This window comes from Rhinopithecus bieti, unplaced genomic scaffold (assembly GCF_001698545.2).
Source record: "Rhinopithecus bieti isolate Rb0 unplaced genomic scaffold, ASM169854v2 scaffold_8307, whole genome shotgun sequence".
NCBI classification, from domain to species: domain Eukaryota; kingdom Metazoa; phylum Chordata; class Mammalia; order Primates; family Cercopithecidae; genus Rhinopithecus; species Rhinopithecus bieti.
In genome coordinates this window covers 1,289,288-1,313,580 of record NW_016806443.1, presented here as the reverse complement: position 1 = coordinate 1,313,580, position 24,293 = coordinate 1,289,288, and the positions used below count along the sequence as shown (strand labels likewise).

The 24,293-nt window shown below is 36.3% G+C and overlaps 1 protein-coding gene across 1 annotated transcript in view; it reads right to left on the bottom strand.

The window, feature by feature from the left end:
- CTNNA3 (catenin alpha 3) overlaps nt 1–24,293 on the bottom strand; it is a 1,693,405-nt gene that overhangs the window by 382,724 nt on the left and 1,286,388 nt on the right. The window lies entirely within an intron of this gene.

The following is a 24,293-nucleotide window of genomic DNA, read 5'->3' as shown; positions in this document are numbered from 1 at the left end:
ATCGTATCACTGCACTCCAGCCTGGGTGACAGAGAGAGACTCTGTCTCAAAAAAAAAAAAAAAAAGAAAAAGAATACTTAGTTGGAAACCATCGCCTTCTGTCCTCATGTTAGAAAGAATGTAGAATACATCCTCAATTTAATTTTCAATATAGCAAATTAAATTGAATAGTAAGTATACATATATATATATATTGAGATGGAGTCTTGCCCTGTCACCAGGCTGGAGCGCAGTGGCATGATCTCAGCTCACTGCAACCTCTGCCTCCAGGGTTCAAGCAATTCTCCTGCCTCAGCCTCTCGAGTAGCTGGGTCTACAGGCACGTGCCACCATGCCCGGCTAATTTTTTTATTTTTAGTAGAGACGGGGTTTCACCATGTTGACCTTGATGGTCTTAATCTTTTGACCTCGTGATCAGCCTGCCTTGGCCTCCCAAAATGCTGGGATTACAGGTGTGAGCCACCACATCTGGCCAAATAGTAAGTATATTTATAACAATTAGAAACACTCGTTTGGTAACTGCTCTCCCAACATAATTGTGTATGATCAGTAATGACTAGATTAGAGACTTTTGCTTGCAGCTGTATGGTGGGATAGACAATTCTAATCACTTGATGCTAATAACTTAATTACCTAATAACTTACATAAAACATTATTTTTATCACATGTCTGGGCTCTCGGTAAGTAAAGAAACTCATTGAAGGTGTTAGGTTGGGGAAAGAGTTGTAACCAAGTGTGAAAGACATTGGGCATCTAGACTTAAGGAGTAGAAAAACTGAGGTGAAAGAGACTAAGAATCTTGATTATACTTGGGACCCTGGAATGAGGCTAAAGTGGTCTGAGATCTGCAGATGTGAATATAAATCTCTAGAAAAAAAAATAATGCCCCACAAAAAGCATCCAACAACAAATATCAGATTTAGATCCCGAAAAATTCATGTACTAGAGTGATCTAACACAGTATTTCTCTTTGTCTATAGATATAGATAGAGATATGGAATCACAAAATCAGAAAACAAAAATAATCCTCAGGCAAATTCAATAAATAGTAGAAAAAATATATATGTCATTTCCTATGGGCCAGTTTATAAGAGTTTCAATATATTAAATGATTTAATTCTCCAGTGATTTTCTGAGGTAGCAACAATTTCCATATTTCCATTTTATTTATGAAAAGATTGAAGTTAAAGGAAGGCTTATGTCTTATTAAAAGTCAAACAGGCTGGATGCCATGGCTCACACCTATAATCCAAGCACTTTGGGAGGCCAAGGCGGGAGGACTGTTTGAGGCCAGCTGGGGCAACATTTTTTTGTGAGAGTCCATATCTACATCCATCTCTACAACAAATTTTAAAAATAAGTCAGGTATGGTGGCCACATTTGTGGTTCCAACTACTCAGGAGGCTTAGGTAGGAGGATTGCTTAAGCCCAGAAGGTAGAGGCCACAGTGAGCTGTGATCCTGCCACTGTGTTCTTGCCTGGGTGACAGAGTGAGACCCTATCTCAAAAGAAAAAAAAAAAAAAAAAAAAGTAAACAGCAAGAATCTACCAAACATCTAAAATTGAAGAAATACATATGTGTAAAAAAATGTTAACAAATGAATGAATCATCATATCATACACAACTGAAGAGAAGATTAGTGAATTGGAAAAGTTATATACAGAAATTATCTGGATTACAGTACAGTGAAACAAAGGCCTGGAAATACATAAACCTGAAAAGAATATGGTGGATAGAATGAGACTATCCAGCATGTATACTTTCAGATGCTCAGGACGAGAGAATCGAGAGAATAGAATAAATGCCATATTTGAATAGAAAATAGCTAGGAACTTTCTGAAACTTGTTAGAGATATGAGTTCACAGACAGGAGGCAATAATATATACCTCCAAAATAGTACAAATAAAAATGAATCCACACTTAGACACATCTTAGTGAGACTACAGAATGACAAAGACAAAAAACAATCTTTAGAATGCTAAGAATACCAAATCATGAAAGACAATCAGGCTGGCATCAGATTCAGAAAGGAATCCTGACTCGTAAGCCTCTTCTCTTCCTATCTACTCTTTCTTCAGTCTTGCAAAAATGAAACACAATACTTCCTCTTAGATAAAACTGATGTTATCAGTCTCAGAATAGTGGCTAAAAGAACAAGCTTTGAGCAGCAGATTTGCATTTTGCTATCAACCCTATAATATAATTAGCTGATTATTAGCTTAAATATAATCAAGTCACATAATCCCACTGAGACTCTATTTCCTCATCTGTACAATGCATATTTTTCCATGTACTGCATAGTATGGTTGTGGGAATGAATGTGATAATGTATATACAATTTAGCATTCTTTCTGGAATGTATAAAACAATACAGGGAAACTATCAGGTTGAATCATATGAAATTATCTTGTAGGTCAAAAAAGTTGAATATCAGTCATTTCACTTGGGTCAACTTAATAGTAAATTGTGGTTTCAAGCTGAGAAAGAATCAAGTTTACTTTTAAATTCATATATAAAAAGAGACATACATTTTCACAAGGAAAATAAGCTAGTTTACAATCAGTCTTGCCTCCTACACCATTATAGTCTGTAGCATGTACTCAACAAGTGTCCACTTGTTGATGATGCAATATAATCTACCAGAATCTGACTTGAATAGAATATTTAATAAGTTTACAATCATATAACTACCTTTATGATTAGACCATGTATTGGCTGCTCAAATAACAAAATTTCCTGGTGCTTCTACTGGTAACAGGGGATTTAAGGTTTAGGCATAAGATTCAGGCATGCATTTTATTGTAACTATTCTAAATGTTTCTCTGATGTGTCAGATGTCAGACAGTCCTTTAAGGTGGCCACCATGACCCCTGCTTTCCCGAGTTTGTGATTTGTTTCTAACAAACAGAAAATGGAAAAGTTGATGGGATATATTTGATTACATGTTCGTTACTTCACAATTAGTTACATAAGATTATATTTCTTGTCCTGATAGAGTCTCTCTCTTCCTTGCTGACATTGAGAAGACAAACAACATTTTTGGGAAAATCATACAGCAAAAACCGTGGCCAGCGTCTAGGAGCTGACAGTGGCTTTGGGCAGATACAAAGAAGAAACTGAAGCCCTCACTCCTACAACCACAGGGAACTGAATTCTGCCAACAACCTGAATGAGCTTGAAAAAGCCTCAGATGAATCCACAGCCCTGCCTGACACCTTGATTGCTTTCTAAGACTCCAATCAGAGGACACAATAAGCCATGCCTGGATTTCTGACCCACAAAAACCCACATATGAGTATTGTTTCAAACTGAGAACTTTGTTGAAATATTAATAGGCAACAATGATTAACAAAATACCTGGGGAAAAAAAGAGTGATCAGAGACTGGCTCATGAAGGAAAAGAAAAGCCAGGTTATTCTTTCCAAAGCCATTCACAAATTTCACAAATGTGCTAACTTTTCTGTTTTGCAACAGTTGCAATCTTAAGAAAATTTAATTATCAGGATGGTCTTTAAAAGCAATCATTTCCATGAGAAAGTTATCCAAAGGGATTCAAAATCCAGAGAGTATGACATGTGCAGAAACAAGTTTGAGGGTTTTTTTCATACAAGAATGTTGAAATAAGGTGTTTTTATGGTCATAAGTACATTTTTTAAACTGCAACTTCACAATTAAATGGCTTAATCAAAACTAATGAAAGCAAATGTACTCTTCATTTACTCTTCAGAATATCACATACCCAGCTTTTCAGTTACCCCATCACCAATGGCTTTGATCCTGCAGTTTCCCTTAGAGGCAGTTTACAGAGTCAAAGAAAAACAAATGAGTGGACAATTACTAATACTCTTCAACTGCATAGGAATCACATTTCTTCTATTAAAGCAATGTAAGACATTGGTGATATGAAGTTATATCATTCAGCGTAAAGGATTATTCTGTGATTTTAGTATATATTGTTCTAGATAGCAGGCATAACTTGAGTATTTTGTTGAGAATCTGCTGTCCAAGTAACTGCAATATCCTCTTTTGTTAAATACTTCAAAATGTCTTAATTGGTTCTTCTGTGAACATTCTGGGCTACCCCACTGAAAGAAATGTAAGACTATACCTGGAGGCAAGAATCTTAGAGGAAGAATTCAGGACAGAAAAAGGAAAGGGAGCTTGCTTTTTGCTGTCACTACCTAGGCAAATGATAGAAGCATTCAATTTACTCTGAGAAAGAGAAATTTTGATTATACTTCTTAGCATTTGTCCACAAACAAGAAGCAAAGCTTAGAAATATGTTCTCTTCCCAATCAAAAATAGAATGTTGAACGAATTTATCTGAGTAAGGACAAGAGATACATTTCCTGACTCTGTAGTCAATAAACACAAAATAAATCAAAACGTAACTCCATAAAAAAAAAAAAAAATAGGGGAAGAAATGCCCACATCTTATTGAAAAATGATGGGAAATTGGAAAGGGACTCCTAAGAAAACATGCCTGAAGAAACTGCTGAGGGGTCAATTGGAAAAATGCTTATTTTCCTCTTATTTCAGGGCAACACATGACAGAATCAATGTCATCTCAAGAGATTCCAGTAGCTGAATGGTTTATTTACATATTAAACACAAGTTGGAGGGATGAGTTTGGTCTTTGAGTATCCTGAATTTTACACTATTTACACATCCCCTTTTGGGGTTTTACTTAGTGTACTGTAAAGGCAAACAAAGCCTTGTCTATCCACAGAAGGACTCCTCCAGATCCTACGGGAAAGATCCAAGAGCTTTGTTAAACACCAAATAGTCTTTAAATAACCATCTTCTGATAACTTGATAGTAAACAGCCATTCTTTAGTGATTTCCTAGTAAACATAAATCAATATACTATACCAGATTCTTCGGAAAGATCATTATTTTCTTTGAAAATAAAACAAAAACAAAAGTCTGTAATTTTGTGCACAGATCCAACAATCTCATTTCCCATTTATGGCAGAATTCAGTGAATCATGCTTCTACAACTCATTCTGCTTCAGGGCACACATCTAAAAATTAATCTTTCTAAGGATACAATAATCATGACCACTCCAGTGTCAGTTATTGTGTATGGAGAATTTACTATGTGTCAAGTGCTCTGCTATTTCATTCAATGTGTACAAGGTTATTACAACAACCAATGAGGCTGCTGTATTTCCTCTAATTTTTCAGATGAGAAGACTGGGGCTGAGAGAAGTTAAATAACTTGTTAGGGCCGGGCGCGGTGGCTCAAGCCTGTAATCCCAGCACTTTGGGAGGCCGAGACGGACGGATCACGAGGTCAGGAGATCGAGACCATCCTGGCTAACACGGTCTCTACTAAAAATGCAAAAAACTAGCCGGGCGAGGTGGCGGCGAGGTAACGGAGGCTGAGGCAGGAGAATGGCGTAAACCCGAGAGGCGGAGCTTGCAGTGAGCTGAGATCCGGCCACTGCACTCCAGGCCGGGCGACAGAGCAAGACTCCGTCTCAAAAAAATAAATAAATAAATAACTTGTCTACGGTATCAGAATAAACTTGGTATTTGAATGTAGACAATCTGATTCCTGAGCAATCATGTAATCTTAAAGATCTCTCATATACAATTCTGCACAAAAAGAGGTCTGAAAATCTAAATTATTTTATAGTACAAATAACACAAATGTAGTTCAAATTAGCAAATGTTTAGTGACTATCTATTATATGCCATTAAGTATATCAATTTCACATGTATTCAAACTTTATTTTTACTGTCTAGGAGGTGATGATATATAATAATAATAATAATAATTTTAAGTATCATGAAGTAAGTGCTATATGCCAGAATGAAAGGGGGAAGCACTAAAGAGGGAGGATTTCATTCTACTTAGTTAAGATGGATTCCTAGAGCAGAGGCCACTTGGATGCGTTTTTAAAGAGTAGAATTTCAACAAGCAAGCAAGCAAGAAGGTATCAAATGGAAGGGTTATTTCATTATACTTAGTAGGTAACAAGGCCCCAGCATAGTTAGACTGAAGACTCAGATATACATGGGCTCTTTGGGGCTGCACTCCCTCCTTGTATCTCGTTTCATAAATTGATTTACAGGCAGTGAGGAAGGAGCATACACAATGAACAATTGTGATCAAAACATAGACAAACGTGTATGACAAATTGGTAGAGATAGGAGGAACCAAATCTTAAACGAAGATAGAGATAGTTTTGCACGAACATTCTTAACAGAGGAAGAGGACTAGCAGTAGGAAGCAAAAACAACAAATAGGGTCTGAAAGATGAAGGAAAACAGTGGTTCCCAGCACTGCATTGCGATAGGGCCTTGAACTCACCTAAACCCATCTAGCCTAACACCATTGTATACTTTGGAGTGACAAGGGGCTGTATAATAAATTGTGTCATTAAATGTGGCCAATAATCCTATCATGAAATTCCCCTAATTGGCACAGAGACTCTCACTTCTCAAGGTGCCATTGGGTTGTTTTAACTCTGAAGAAAGGGATGAAATGAAAAGCGAGAAGCAAGCCACGTATAGATACGTAACAATATAATTCCATTTTATAAGTTTCAAAAATGTAGAGCTACACTATATATTATGCACTACATTCTTATCTGGTGAAACTATTTTTAAAAGAAAAGAAATAATAAACAAACAAATAAAAGCACTCATTAGTGGTTATCTTGAGGAGGTAGACTGTGGTGAAGCAGGAGGAGGAGGCCATGAAGGAGGGGCACTAAAGGGGCTTCCAAAAATGAAAAAAGTTTTATTTCTCAAGCTGAGCCACAGGTAAATGGGTAATTATTTTATTATCATTATGTAATCTTTCATGTATGATATATTTCATCAAAAATAAATACTGCTTTTAACGGTAGCTGGTTTTGTCTTTAAATGATATATATGCTTCTCTATTTTGTGTCCTACTTTTGTCCCTTTATAATATGCTCTGAAAACTTACCAAGTTCATTAAAATTCCTCAGTAAAGCATTTTAATGTTTGGAACAAAATCTATTAAAATAGAATAGACTCATGATATATATTGTTTGGTACTTTCCTAATTTTCATTGCTACAGTATCAGATTCATTTCCATTATAAAACCAGTGACTGTTGCAGGGCCTACAAAAATGGGCACAATTGTAAATTCAGTAGGCTCAAATACATATTTTTAAAAGGCTATGTTTGTACATCTTTCTTACCCTGTTGGATGCGCAGCTCACTGTGTTGAGGCAGACATCTGTTGGTATGCACAAAAATAAAATATTGTTGTCTTGTTTTTGTATTTTTCATATCCAGAGAATCAAGTCATAGCTTTTGCCTGAGGGAGAACCTCAAGAAAAATGAACTAGTGTGACGTGTGTTTCTGCCAAGCAGAAAGAACATGGAAGTAAAGTTATCCACATAAATTAGGACAGACAGCTGGTCTGAGTCTGCCCACTCAGCCTGCTAGGGGAGCAACCAAACAAAAGTTAAGATAGCCAATTTGTTTCATTTTGTTTCCCTCTGGATTTTAGGAGTTGATGTAGAAAAAAATCAGGAAGGAGGAACTGAAGATTAAGCAACGTAGGGATTGTTTTTGTAACAGGGGAAAGGGATCGCTGAGGTAAATCTAGGGAGATGACAACTAGGTTTAGAATATTTGAGGAGGCTCTTTGTTTTGCTATGGATTAGTGAGAGTAAAAAAAAAAACAAGGAATTAAAACATACAAAATCTCAAAATATGAATAGTGAGGAAAAATAATCATCCATATGGGAGTATCTGTGACATCTGTAAACATTCTGTGAACATGGCCAGGCGCAGTGGCTCACGCCTGTAATCCCAGCACTATGGGAGGCCGAGGAGGGCAGATTGCCTGACACCAGGAGGTCAAGACCAACCTGGCCAACATGGCGAAACTCCATCTCTACTAAAGACACAAAAAATTAGCTGAGTGTGGTGGTGGGTGCCTGTAATCCCAGCTACTCGAGAGGCTGAAGCAGGGAGAATCACTTGAACCTGGGACGCAGAGGTTGCAGTGAGCTGAGATCATACCATTGCCCTCCAGCCTGGGCAACAGAGTGAGACTCCCTAAAAAAAAAAGAAAAGAAAGAAAAATTCTGTGAACAGTTAAAAAAAAAAAGAAAGAGAGAGAGTCCCTTGGTAGTCTGTGTCTAAAAAAGAAACTTGCAATCGGCTCTTGAAACATCAAGGTATCAAGCTCTGCTTCCTTCTGTCCCATAAAGCACATTGTTCTGAACTATCTTGAGAAATCAAAAATGTGTTCAAAAGCAGTTGAAAATCTGAATTATGATAACTAAAGAGTTATCAGGCTCAAAGAAACCTGAGTTTAAGGGTGGGTCATCTATTTGCAACAAAATATTTAGAAGTAGTTGAGAATCTGTCTTTTAGAGTAAGTGGATCATTGAAAACGCCTCCTATTTTTGCCATCCTCTTCCCTTGTGTAATGTCCTCAAACTTTTTGGATTTAGGCTTTCACTTCACGTGTCCTGGGAAGTCATTCTAGACCTTATTCCAATAGGACTTAGACACCCATTACTCTGTGTCTGTCACTATGGGCTCTCTCTTCCCAAACTAACTGTGAACTCCTAAAGAAAACATACTTTGTACGTCATAGCATCTCACCACCCAGCATAGTGCCTGATGCATAATAATATTTGTTGAATTAAAAAACACTGAAATAGAAAGCATGTTTATAAAAATGTTAGTTCTAGTGTACTGGGATTCAAAGGATCATCATGATCTACACTTACCAGTCCTAACTTAGAATTACCAGAAAGATAGCCTCAGATATCTGCAACTAATATTATTTTTAAAGGATAATCAACTATTCAGCTAGGCCAGGCAGGAATACACATACTAGACAGGCTTAATTCTCAGGTGGAGTTTATCATCAAACACACCTGAGAGTCATGACAAAGTAAATTTGGTTAAGTAGATACATGATTTAAAAGAGATGCAACTTAACTAATTGAGGGCTTGTTACTGAGTACTAGTATGTGTAAGAAACTCTCATTTAAGGGTACTCTGTGGCCTCTGTGTTTATGCCAATTTTGGTAGCATGCCCATTTTATGTTAGGAAGCCACTATTTCATGGATCTACCATTTAACTGGGTTACACTGGGAAAATTATTTTATCCAAGTCTTTAAAATGAAAATAACATTATGCTCATAGGGCTGTTATCAGGATTAAATGTAATGGCAAATGCAAATCACCTAGCAGTACCTTCGATACATTATAAACCCTCCATGCATGATGTTTCTCTCTAACCCTTGAGAACAATATGTCAGTAGCCCTTACAAACATAAAATAGGAGATCCCTTTTAATTTATTGTAATTTCTGTTATTTTTTATTTGCTATGGAATAGTAAACTCTTTATTTTGAATTTTACACTCTTTCATATATTCCAGATGCAGTATTTTTGAGGATTATGATACGATATGCAAATATTCTTTCCCACTCTATGACTTTTCACTCTTTTAACAATGTCTTTCACAGAGGATTTTTTTTAACTTCTGATGAAATCAAAATATAACTTTTTATGTCGTTATGTCATTACTTGGTGTTGTATCTAACAATGCCAAACCAAAGTCACAAAACTTTATCCTGTATTTTAATAGTTTTCTACTGTAACTTAAAGCTGTTATCTAATTTGAGTTATTTTTTGTATATGATGTAAGGCATAGAATGAGGTTCAATGTCTAATTGTACCAGCATCACTTGATGAAAAGGCTAGTCTTTCTCCACTGAATTATCTTGGCATTTCCATCAAGAATTGCTTGATTTCTGAACTTTCCAACTACCTCATTGATCTATGTGTCTACTCTTTTGCAAATATCACTCTTAATTACTATAGTTTTATGGTGTAAGTCTCAAAATCAGGTACAGTGGATGCTCCAACTTTGTTTGCCGTTTTTTCTTTTTTTTTGCTATTCTGGTTCCTTTGTCTTTCCATATAAATGTATTTTTGTAATTTTTTCTTTAGAATCAGTTTATATATAGCTGGAAAAAAATCTGCTAGGATTTTGACTTGTAACAAGTTTATAGAACAGCTTAGGAAGAATTGATATCATCATCATATTGAGTTTATTCCAATAATGGAACATGACACATCGCTCCATTGTTTTAAGGTCTTCTTTAACTTCTTGGACTAGCATTTTGTAGTTTCTAGCAACATATAGGTACAGCACTGTTTTTAAGATTTATATTTATGTATATCAATTTTTGAAGTTTTGGTAACTGGTATTCTTTTATAATTTTGGTTTCCAATTGTTCATTGCTAGCATATAGAAATACAATAGTTCTTTGGAATTCACAATCATGTCATCTGCACATAGAAAAATTTTATTTTTTCCTTTTCAATATATACGCCTTTTATCTTTCTTTTGCCTTATTGCACTGACTAGAACCTTTAATGTGATGTTCAAAAGGAGCAGTGAAATAACTAGCCTTGTCTTGTCCCTATTGTTAGGAAGAAAGCATTCATTCTTGTACTGTTAAGAATGATGTTAGCTTTGGGGGTTTTTGCCAATGCCTTTTATCGAATTAGGAAAATCCCTTTCTATTTCTAATGTATAGAGAATTTTTATTATGAATAAAATCAGAACTTCGTTGAATGCTTTTCTCTGCATTGATATAATCATTTGATTTTCCTTTTTTAGTTTATTAATATGGTGGGTTACAATAATTAATTTTTGAATTTTGAATGCTCTTTGCATCCTTGAGATAAACTGTACTTGGCTTTACAGTTATTATTCTGTATTGCTGGGTCAGATTTCCTAATATTTTGTTGCAGGTTTTTGCATCTATGTTCATTAGAGATACTGGTCTGTAGTTTTGTTTTCTTCTAATGCCTTTGTTTCGTTTGATCCTTTGTGTACTACTGGGCTACTGAAATGAGTTTAGAAGTGTTCCATCATTTTAATTTTTTGAAATTATATTTAATGTAATTCCTTACATGAGGCAATGTTTAGGAGAATTCACCAGGGAAACTGTCCAGGCCTGGAGTCTTATCTCTTGAAAGATTTTAAACTACCAATTTACTATCTGCAACAGATATAGGACATTCAATACGTCTCTATCTTCTTCAGTGACTTTTTTGACAGCTTTAAGATATAATTTACACACCATGCGAGTCACCCTTTAAAGTGTACAATTCATTGTGTTTTGCTATATTCACAAAGTTGTGTATCTGTCACCACAATCAATTTAAGAATATGTTTATCACCCCAAAAAGAAACTCTGCACCCTTTAGCCATCACTCTCAAAAGTCCCCAGTCCCTCTAGGCAACCAGTAATCTGCTTTTGGTGCTTGTATATTTTCCTATTGCTGTCTGCTATGAAATAACATTTTATATTAGTGGGATCATATAATATGTAGTGTTTGACTGGCTTCTTTCCTTAGTATAATGTTTCCAAGTATTATTATACTTGGAATAATGTAGTATGTATCATATTTTATTATATAGTATGTATCAGTACTATTATGTAGTATCTATGAGTACTTCATTTCTTAAATTGGCAGTTACATTCTGTTGTATAGATACACTATATTTTGTTTATCCATTCATCAGTTGGTGACCATTTGGGTTGTCTTCACTTTAGGGCTATTAATAATGCTGCTATAGGTACGCATGTGTAAGTTTTTGTGTGGGCGTATGTTTTTATCTCTCTTAGGTATACAGATAGGAATTGAATTGCTGGGTCAGATAGTAACACATATGTTTAACTGTTTAAAAACAGTCTGACCGTTTTCCAAAGAAGCTGTACTATTTTGTATTCCCACCAGCAGTGTAAGAGGATTCCAATTTCTCCACATCTTCCCCAACATTCCTTATTGTCTGTTCAATCACTTTTAAAGGTACGTGTCCTTCAAGCACTTAGTTCATTTTATCTAGTTCATTAAATGTATGTGCATAGACTTGTTTGTAGTATTTTGTTATTTTCCTTTTAATGCCCATGGTTCTGTAGTGATACCCTGTTTCATTCTTGATGTTAATAATTTGTATTTTCTCTTTATTTCTCTTCAGTCAACAGGGGAACTGCTGCCACTGCTACCTCCAAAGTGGACTGCATTTTCAAAGGCTGGGAGAGGTAAATGAGTTTCATCCCATACCCCTAACCCCCGCTTATCTGTCCTCTGGCCTGAGAAAGGGTTTGCTTGGAGCTTTTTTGTCCGTGCTTGGTGCACAGTTCCCAGATTCAGGCTGCAGATGAGTCTAAGCCAGGAAATACAGGGGAAAAAAGAGGAGTCCAGGGGACCTATTATTGTATGGGGTCATCCTCCAACCTCGAATTTCCTCTCCGGTCTGCTGTTATGTACTTTACAGGGTACTCCAAGATTTGCTTTAAGTATTATGTCCAATGTTGTAGTTGACAGTGGAAGAGTTAGGGAAAGGTATACTTACTCCATGTTTAACTGGCGCTGGTGCCACAAGCTACCCAGTCTCACGTATGACTTAGTCACATAAACTGCCTGACCTAGTGGGAAAATATACTCACCTTTCTACTCATTTTTCTTTCAAGGACACAATACCTAAAGGATAATCCTGAAACATTACAAGAACCTGAAGTATTTTCTCAATCAAAAGAAGATTAAATCAAGTTCAGTATAATTTTGATTATCTCTAATTACATCATAATATAACACAAATATTTTGACATTCTTTCCAGGAAGAACATACTTTCTTTTTAAATTTAAATAATGTTTAGATTCCTATTTTTGTCCTTACATCTTCTATCTGGTCTTCTCTGACCTACAATACTTATAAAACTTACACTTGTATTATGCTCTAATCTAGTCATTCATTTTGTTCCTTAATGTATTCCTGCCTTTTTTAATAAAAGAATCCTGCTATTTAATATATCCTCAACCACAGTTAAACAACCGAAAGATTTGAATCATGCTCTCCTTTTCAGCACTTAGTTTACTGGTATCCTCACAGCAAGTAAATACCAAACCAGTTTTGACTGAAGAAACAAGTAAAGTGAGCATAATCCTTCATTATATTCTCACCCTAAAATAGCAGAGGGGATAACATTGCATCCAGACACTTGTATGATGAGAAGCTGGAGACAGTTTTACAGGCTCCTCACAGGTAAATGTTGGTAGATAGGAGGTCGTAAAGAAGGGATAACAGGAAAGGTTATGCTTACTTTCAGGGATTGAAGTCTACTGTTATCTTTTTTATTATAGAAGGAGATGGGGGTGAGTGGATGCGGATTGGTTGAGAATATGAATTATGACTTGATTAGCCTCTTATTTCCTAATGGTGGATAAGAAAAAGCTGGTGATACCTAAATAAGGCCTGATAATTATCTACGAATATGAGGATTTAATATTCTCCTATAATTATGTTACAGAGCTAATAAACAAGCTCATTTCTTAAATGTTTAGTTCCATGGTAGTTTTCCTAATTTTCTACAATTTGAGTATCCTGATTTCTGGATTAAATCATTCCCAGACCATAGAGTAAATTAGGAGATACATGCATACCTCTGTTCTGTTTTGCATTGAAGGTTCACATCTGTCATCCCCCCAAACATTCATTCTTCTTGAGAGAAAGAATTATGTCTTGTTTATTTTGTCTTCATTCATTATTTGATAGGTACGGGGCTTGTGCATCAGTATAGTTCAATGAAGGTTACAGTGATTTTCTAATTGTGATTTCCTAATTATGATTTAATTGCATGCCATTGTAACAATCATCTCACTAAATTTTTTTTTTTTTTTTTTTTTTTTTTTTTTTGAGACAGGGTCTCCCTCTGTCATCCAGGCTGCAGTGCAGTGGCTCAATCTGTGCTCACTGCAACCTCCGCCTCCCGGGCTCAAGCAATTCTGCCTCAGCCTCCTGAGTAGCTGGGATTACAGGTGTGTGCCACCACATTCGGCTAATTTTTTTGTTTGTTTGTTTTTAGTAGAGACAGGGTTTCAGCATGTTAGTCAGGCTGGTCTCGAACTCCTGACCTTGTGATCCACCTGCCTCAGCCTCCCAAAGTGCTGGGATTACAGGCATGAGCCACTGCACCCAGCCCTCATCTTACTAAATGCACTCAGTATTTGAAAACTTTTTAAGTGTTATATGTATATAAAAACACTGACTTTTTTTTTTAAAAAAAAAAACCTCTTAGTCAATTTCTCATCCCTCTATCATGTAGCTTTACATTATTCAATATCTGTACTTTGAAAATAAGGGTTTTCTCCTTCTGTTCGGGAAAGAGGAAAGCTATGAGTAGAAGTTACTCTCATATCTAATCATTTGTATACCTTCATTACAGGAAAGGCAAATGTTTAAAGTGAAGTTTTCCCCATTTTTCTGTGGGAAATAAATGTTGGTCATTACTGAACAAAAACCCAAGATGTATTTGAATACGACATCTGAATTTTAGAAATGTTCCAAAATCAGTGTAGAGATAATCTGAAAGCAGATTATAATGAATTTTTTGGACCAGTATGTGCTTTCCAGATGGGACAGGGAAAGAACTCTGAGGCTTGTTTCTAATCTTTTCCTTCCTTCCTTCCTTCCTTCCTTCCTTCCTTCCTTCCTTCCTTCCTTCCTTCCTTCCTTCTTTCCTTCCTTCCTTCCTTTCCTTCCTCCCTTCCTCCCTTCTTCCCTCCTTCCCTCCTTTCTTTCTTTCTCTTTCTTTCTTTTTCTTTTTCTTTTTCTTTTTTTCCTTCCTTCCTTCCTTCCTTCCTTCCTTCCTTCCTTCCTTCCTTCCTTCCTTCATTATATTTTAAGAGATGGGGTCTCACTCCATTACCCAAGCTGGAGTACAGTAGTGCAATCATAGCTCATTGCATCTTTGAACTCCTAAGCTCAGATGATCCTCCTACCTCAGCCTCCTGAGTAGCTAGAACTACAGGCATGTACCTTCATATCCAGTTAAATTTTGAATTTTTTTTTTTTTTTTTTTTAGTAGAAATGAGGTCTCACTATGCTGCTCCAGGCTGGTCTCAAACTCCTGGGCTCAAGCAATCCATCTGCCTCAGCCTCCTAAAGTATTGGGATTACAGGCATGAGCCACTGTGCCCAGCCATCAAATTGGTAATGTTTTAAACCAACAACAATCCTCCCCTCTCCACCCCTCCCCTTCCTCCCTCCATCCCTCCTTCCTTTCCTTCTTTCTTTTCTTTTCTCTTCTCTTTTCTTTTTTCTTTTCTCCTTCCTTCTTTCCTTTCCTTTTCTTTTTTCTCTCTTTCTCTTTTTATTTCTCTCTCTCTGTCTCTGTCTCTCTCTGCATTTCTCTCTCTTTCTTTCTTTTTTTGAGATAGGGTTGTGCTCTGTCTCCCAGACTAAAGTTCAGTGGCACAATCTTGGCTCACTGCAACCTTTACCTCCCAGGCTCAAGTGATCCTCCTACCTAAGCCTCCCACGTAGCTGTGACTATAGAAAATCAATCAACAACACTTGGTTGATTTTCTAATTTTTTGTAGAGATGAGGTCTCACTATATTGCCCAGGCCGGTCTCGAACTCCTGGGTTCAAGTAATCCTCCTGCCTCAGCCTTCCAAAGTGCTGGAATTACAGGCATGAGCCACCATGCCCAACCTAACCATTCTTTTTGAGATGAGAGTAGTCATTTCCATCATTAACCTTTATAATCCATTTACCTTCTGTTTCTTTATTTAATAAAGTGGTAAATCATACCCCACCACTGCATTGGGAGTATACTTTTGAGTGAGAGTTTATTAGCCTTTGTAATATCAGAAAAGATTTGTGTGACACATGCAGCTTTCACTAAAAGTTAGAAATAACTGGTTTTGCTCAAACCGGTGATATTTTCCAGCAAATACCACAGAGGTACATACACAATTTTTTTTTCTTTTCTTTTTTTTTTTTTTTTTTTTTTTTGAGATGGAGTCTTGCTCTGTCACCAGGCTGGAGTGCAGTTGTGTGATCTCGGCTTGCAGCAACCTCCACCTTCTGGGTTCAAGCGATTTTCCTGCCTCAGCCTCCCAAGTAACTGGGACTACAGATGTGCACCACACGCCTGGCTAATTTTTTTTGTATTTTAGTAGAGATGAGGCTTCACCATGTTGGCCAGGGTGGTCTCAGTCTCCTGACCTCATGATTCTCCTGCCTCGGCCTCCCAAAGTGCTGGGATTAAAGGCATGAGCCACCTTGCCCAGCCCACAAAATTATTAAAAGGTAATTTGATAGGCCAGGTGCAGTGGTTCACACCTGTAATCCCAGCACTTTGGGAGGCCAAGGCAGGCGGATCACTTGAGATCAGAGTTTGAGATCAGCCAGGTCAACATGCTGAAATCCCATCTCTACTAAAAAATACAAAAAATTAGCCGGGCATGGTGGCGCAAGCCAGTAGTCCCAGCTACTTGGAAGGTTAAGGTGGCAGAATCACTTGAACCTGGGAGACGGAGGTTGCAGTGAGCTGAGATCATGCCACTGCACTCCACCCTGGGCAACAGAGTGAAACTTCCTTCAAAAAAAAAGAAAAGTAATTTGATAAACTGGAAGCTTTAAAGAATCCCTCAGATACTTTGCTTTGAGAGTTGTGTCAAATGTTTATTTTTTATAGATGAAGTAGTTTTACAGACTAAGATGCTTTCAAATTTGCTTTTCACATTTAATTCCACTGTCATCTGTCATTAAGATGACTATTAATTAGATGTTCTTGATATCTTTTTAATTCTCTAAAAAAATGACTATTTCTGAAAAGGAAAACATCTTTAAATACATTCCTTCATTATAAACTTAGATCAGATGACTTAGTCTTACACTATTTTCCTTTTGATATAAAATACACTGTTTCTTCTACCATTGTATTCCTTAAGCGTGTGTAGTAGCGATACGTTTCAACAATAAAATGAAGCTGCTAAACATTAGGCCAAAAAAATCTCCTTTGCTATATCATGTGCTGCTTATCATTTGAATTGTTAAAAATGTCTCCTCTTCAACATAATTTTAATTTGAAGAAAGGACACAAAACTGGTAAACCTAGATGCTGTGGACTGAATGTTTGCATCCCTCTCAAATTCATGTTGAAACCCTAATCCCTAATGTGATGGTATTTGGAGATGGGGCCTCTGAGAGGTAATTAGGTCATAAAGGTGGAGCCCTCATAACGGGATTAGTGTCCTTATAAGGAGAGGCATTAGATAACTTGCTTCCTTTCTCTTTCTGCTGTCCATCATGTAAACACAGCAAGAAGGCAGCTGTTTGCAGGCCAGAAAGAGGGCCCTCACCACATGCTGATGATGCTGGCACCCTGATCTGGGACTTTCAGCCTCCAGAGACTGTGATAAATAAATTTCTATTGTTTAAGCCACTACTCCATTTAATTTGTTATAGCAGCCCAAACTGACTAAGATACTGGATTACAATTTAAAAAATTAAAAATACATTATGGGAAGTGAAAACAGCCCTGGATATAAAATTTTGTCAGAACAAAATACAAATCTCAGTATTGGTTGTTTTCTGTGATGTATGTTTTATATATTGCACATTAACATATTTCCACATCATTCAGAAGGTAAATCACATGAAATCTAACCAAGTATTGTTTTACCATATTCCAATCCAATAATAACAACAATAATATTAATAACTTGCTATTTATAGACCTAAGACTATGAAGCAGGCATTTCAAGAGATTTATATATACTATTTAATGGAAATTATCACAAAACCTCTAAGAGATAAGTTTTATTGCCCTTGTTTTATAGATGACAGTGCTAAGGCTTAGACTGGTTAAGTAATTTGCCTAAGATCACTTATTGTTGGTAAGTATTAGAGCTAAAATTCTAATGTAGCTTTTGATGTTAATGTCTACAAATATTATTTGCCTACTAAACCACAAGAAACTAAATTGCTTAGTCTTTATGTACTTCTCTTTTTTTTTGACAAATTCTGACCAATTGTTCTTGCTCTGTGTGTGTGTGTATATATATATAGAGAGAGAGCAAATAATTAATTTATGACCATTTGAACAATAGCAACAACAACAATTAAATCATTTAAAATATGGACAAAATGTCTGGGTATGCTGGCTCATGACTGTAATCCCAGAACTTTGGGAGGCTGAGGTGGGAGGATCACTTGAGCCCGGGAGTTTGAGACCAACCTCATCAATACAATGAGATCCCATCTCAATTTTTTAAAAAACGTATTGAATAAAAAAATTACATCGATAAAACATCTAGTTCTCCAGAAGGAAGAATGTACAAGATTGGCAGAAAACTTTTATAAAATAAAAACAACACTTTTAAATATTTTGGACATTTTTTTCTTGGTTATTTATATTTTGGACATTTTTTCTTTGGTTATTAAAAAGATGTAGAATTTTGAGAATTTGAAAAACAAGCTAAAATGGCAAAATAAATTATGCATTGTAAGACAAATGACTCTTAAATTTATTTCTTAAATGTTTAAGTAAAATGATGTACAAAGGAACATTGAAGATCTCCTAGCTAACCCTCTTTTGGCACTTAAAGATATGGGGCCCATAGAGTTTAAGGGATTTTCACAATTACATCACAGTAAACCTAAATCTAGAATTGTGGGTTTCCATATTTCCTCTGTAATGATTTCTCCACATGACTATGGCACATAAAGTGATACTTACAGCAATGTTTATGGTCATCTATGTCTCTAAAATGATAAAACCATGTTACATGAATTAGCAATGGAGAGGATTTCCTCTTCCACAGTATTCTGTACTATCAATAATCAACTCTATTAAGGATCCCTGGTAAGATATGCATTGTATTATTCATCCATTTAATATATATGTCTACTGTATGCCAGGTCCTTTGCTAATGTTTCCAATATTAAATGTCAGGCCAGAAAACAGGGAGGGGTCTAAGAGATATGTGCACTAAAAATGTGTAGTCTATTGGAACCAACCCAAATGTCCATCAATGATAGACTGGATTAAGAAAATGTGGCACATATACACCATGGAATACTATGCAGCAATAAAAAAGGACGAGTTAATGTCCTTTGCAGAGACATGGATGCAGCTGGAAACTATCATTCTTAGCAAACTATCACAAGATCAGAAAATCAAACACTGCATGTTCTTACTCATAAGTGGGAGTTGAACAATGAGAACACATGGACACAGGGAAGGGAACATCACATACTAGGACCTCTTGAGGGGTGGGGGGACTAGGGGAGGGATAACTTTAGGAGAAATACCTAGTGTAAGTGTCGGGTTGATGAGTGCAGCAAACCACCAGGGCACATGTATACCTATGTAACAAAACTGCACGTTCTGCACATGTAACCCAGAACTTAAGGTACAATAAATAAAAAATGTATAGTCTGATTGGTGACATGGGACCATATGAAGCATATTCAGAATATAAGCCATTTAGAAGTTGTAGTAGGCAGCCTGTAACATGGTCCAGTGATATCCACCTCCTGGTACTCATGCCCTACTCACTTCTAACAAATTGAATACAGCAAAAGTGATGGTATGCCACTTTAGAAGTTAGGTTATACAAAGATGCTGGCTTCCATCTTAGGCTCTCTCACTCTCTCTCTCTTTCTCTCTTCTGGATCATTCACACTGTGGTGCCATGTTGTGAAAACATATAGGCAACATACGGAGGTACCCATTTTGTGAGGAACTGAAGCCTCCTGCCAACAAAAACATGTGAATAAGCTTGGAAGCAGATTCTTCAACCTCAGGTGAGACTTAGATGACTGCAGCTCTGGCCGACAGTGTGAATACAACCTCACAGGAGACCCTGACCAACTCCACCTAGCTTAGCTGCTCCCAAGTTCATGACCCTCAGAAATTATGAGACAGTAAATGTTTGTTGTCTTAATTTGCTAAATTTTAGGGAGATTTGCTATGCAGCATAAATAATATGGAGAGGATAATGTCTGTTGCAGTTCTCAGTTTTCAAGGAGGCAGAGTTAGGAAGCTGTAATTTGGTGGACAGCTCACACAGTTGCAGGAAACGCTATAAAAGGCTGAGTCAGTACTTGTGAGAAAGATTTGCCATTTAACTAATGAGATATAATATGTATGTCAGTTAGGTGTAATGTGTAAGTTAAATGAAAGAAATCTTTAGTTTAAGGTTTTTGAGCTTGGAAATTTCTCTGAGAAAAAAGCATGATTCAGCAATTCTGACTGCACAAACTCTATGCTATTGTCTACATATATGTGTCCCCCCAAAATTCATATGTTAAATGCAATAGTATTAAGTGGCAGGGGCTTTAAAAGATGAAGATCATGATGGTTCTGGCTTCATGAGCAGTTATTAGCGCCATTTTTAAAGAGGGTTGAGGGAGCTTGTTTTTCTTCTCCACCACTTAGAACACATCATCCACGAGGGATGCATCCTCACCAGATACTGAATCTGCTGATGCCTTGATCTTGAATTTCCCCACCTCTAGAACTGTGAACAATACATTTCTGTTGTTTATAACTTGCCCAGACTAAGATAATTTCTTATAGCAGCCTGAACGAACTGAGATGGTCTAATTATAGAAGCTGACTGAGCACCTTTAAAAAAGTAAATAAAAACAGAGCAGTTAGCAACAAAACCTAATGCAACCACTTGCTTAACTCTGTGTGATTAAGGTAGATGTGTGTGTGTGTCTCTTTGTGTGTGTGTGTTCTAGTATCTTCAGTGGGTTTTTTAAATAAAATAAATGAGTTATAATGACAACAGTTACAGACAGTGTTGGATAATTGAAAGGGTTTGCAAAATTCTATGGAAACTACTCAGAGAAGACCTATTCAAGAAGAAAGAATGTGCAGCCCACACACCCGGGGTCAGGAGACTTGCACACCTACCCAGAATCCTTTCTCAGTCACACAGGATGTGCTTCATCTCTGAATTATGAATCTTCAGGATATACGTCCCACTGATCAATAGCTAAGCCATGCTATGTAACTGGCTAGCCCATGTGCGAGCCATCAATCTACACACCCCTCAACAATATAAACAAGCTGACTCTTGGTACTAACAAGGTGATTTCAAACTTAAACAATGTATTATAAATATAAACTAGTTCACTCCTTCTTATTGTGGCCAAAAGTCAGTATCAGACCTCCAGGTAATCATGGAGAGTTCCAGCTCAGCTGTAAGATAACTCTTTTCCAAATGATCATTTAAAGCAAAATAAATCAATCACTGACATGTTATATATATAATATATACTATACATATATAGTTACAACACTACATATAATACATATATTTATATATAGTATCATTGCAAATATATAGAAACATATACACATATCTTTAATATATGGAATAGATATTCAAAACCAGCATAACAGATGTTTGCCATGTGACACTAAAATCTGGTTTCTTAACAATGACAAAAGACATGACAAATATAGGAAATGAACAAACACAAAAAGTTAAGCATAAGATGATAGCAGTGCAAGCAGAATTTTAAAGTTTTAGGGTCACATAGTTAGAGTCATGATATTCTAAGCCTCCTGGGTGGGGACTGGTAGAGTAATGCATCTTAGAGAGGATAGCAAATTGCTTTATCATGTGACTAATTTAATGATTCTGTTATTCTGAATCTTTTTAAGGCTTCTTTTAGAATTATTTTCTTTTCTTTTTTTTTTTTTTTTTTTTTTTTTTTCTGGGAGCCCACTGACTTTGTATTCAATTTGGATCCATTGCTTTCTAGACCTGCTTTGCATCTGCCAACTTGTCATTTTATTCATTATATCTCTGGGTTAGAATCACTATTTCAGCGTTCCATGTCCTACTATTTCTGTTTTTCCCATCTCTTGTTTTGTTTGAGCACATTTTCAAGTCGTTTCTCAAGAGGATCTACACAAGTTACATTTCTGAGTTCTTATGCACACGAAAAGGTTTTTATTTGGCCACATAATTTGGATGAATATAGTATTCTAAGATCATATTAATTTTCTCATGGAATATGAAGCCATTTCATCATTGCCTTGTAGAACTCTGTTGTGATAAGAAGTCTAACAACAGTCGAGCAGGAACTCACAGCTCCTCAGCAGAGCCGTCCTGTGCACAGTTTAGATAGAGGCTTTCGCTGCTCTCTCTCATCTATCTCCATGTTTCCAGCTGCTTTCTATCTTCTGGATCTTTTTTTTTCCTATGATAATCCTATACCCATGCATTTTCCATTATGAGTTTATTCTCTTTTGTGTTTTTTTACTGTTATTTTAACGGGATATTAGAATGGGACTGGGTAGTTACATCTTTTCAGTTTACATTTGTGTTAGCTTTCTAAATAGATGGAAGAGACAAAACAAAACACTGTTAGTACCTTGACTCAAAGTTATTTGATTGTAATTGTGAAGATAGGGCAAATACATTAATAAATGCAAATAATGGAAAAACATTGATACCAATTTACTAACAGAAGTAGCTATTAAAGGATATATAAATAAATAAAGTAGGAGAGATGGTAAGAGAAGTACAATATTTTAACTTACTTCTTCTCCCCTCAAAAATAATTTCATTTTTTAATCAACATCCATACTTTAATTCCTCTTTTTACATAAGCATTTTGAGGCATGTGGTAAAGGAATGTGTATAACCTTTCTTAAATCACTATAACCTACAATCAACACTAGACTTTAGAATATCTGGAATCTTAAAGAAATACTGCCAGCAGTGTTTATAATAAATGATACCTTTAAAAATTCCTATATCAGCAGAGGAATTTTATAATATAAATTGTTCACTTAACTTTAACTGCTACAGATTTTGGCAGACAGTAAAATTAAATGGGGGATGATCACCAGAATATATTACATTTTGCAAGATAGCACGGGGTTACTAACACATTTCAGGAGAAGAAATCTCTTCCCAGGTCCTTAGCCTGCTGTGTAGTGTTGTTAAGCAGTAATATTTTCTTTCGTAATTGATGAAAGAGTAAGTTGTAAATTACCATGAGCTAGAAATGTTGATTTCTGAAGTGAAAATACATGTCAGCAGAAATCATGGTTTGGCACACAGTGGAAACAGCTTTCCAGCTGCCTAAAGTCTCCTTGGCTTTATTTGAACTACTTCTATCCTCCCTGAGCTGGTTAACTGGACACCTGGTCAATGTCCACTTGTTCTACTCTCAGAATTGTTCTTCCAATTGTGGCTATCTTTAAAATATCCTTTCCACCTTTAGTCAAGCAGTCTTTCTCCACTGACGATCTTATGATATCCACTGTTTTCAGTTTTTTTCCCACGTGAATGAGAGCTAAATAGTATTTGATTTACCTATGCATGACAAACAATTAATTGATTTCACTGAATAAAATATTCACATCTATTAATAAAGCTTGTAGATAACATTGTCATTTGCAAGTGTTGGCCTGCTGATTTGTTTTTTTCTTAGCAACAATATGCCCTTTCAGCATTTGCTTTTACGTCCACGAAGTCTGATAACATAAATGTAATATACCTTATTTTGGCAACAGCTGTGGGTACTGCTCACCTAAGAAATGCTTAATTCTTCATCTAGTAAACTTGCTCTTATCTTGAAAATGTGGCAATATAATTATATCCATTGTAACCACTCCCACCCAACCAGGACTACTTCTGAGGAATCACATAAAAATTGGCATGAAAGACATAGTTGGGAAGAGGGTGGGGATGAAATGGTTAAAGCTATTGTCAATTAAGTTCTGCTGCCTGCACCAATTACTTATCACCAGGGGAAATGCAATCTGATTTACACATTTGAATTCACATGGTTTATGTTCTCTCCCAAACTAGAGGAAAGAAAATCTAAGGGGCATAATATCTTGGTTTATTCTCCAGCCTCAGTGACCTTGAACCTCAAATTTAGGTTTACAGATGAGTATATAAAAGTTTTATCAGCTCACATCAATAAATATATAACCAGACTTTTCTGGCTATATATAAAGACCCCTAAAAAAGTAAAATTAGCTGTCTTTGCAGCTGAGGGCTATTAATACATGAAATAGATACTTGTAACAACTGAAGGAAGTGGTTTCATTAGTTTCATAAATCTGATTTTTGAGATGAAATGGAAGAGAGAAGCCTTCTGCCAGTTTGTCTACATTTTTAAAAACATACACTATATTACGGTTTATAAAACATTTTACAGTAATTCTCTTTCAAAGAGATTAATTCTTGGATTACCCAGTAGACAGCTGTCTAGCCCAGAGCTCCTAACAACTCTGCTGAGGCATACTGGTGTGTGTTAGTGAGAGGAGCTTTCAGATCTTGACCTCCATAGCTCTCAAGGTAGTTGGGAAGGAGCTAAGACTGCTTGATAACTGCAGTCTCTGATCCCCTCAGGCCTTGAGCAGCCACTTCCTTTTTCCCAGTGGCTATGCAAACATTATGATTTTATTTATTTATTATTTAT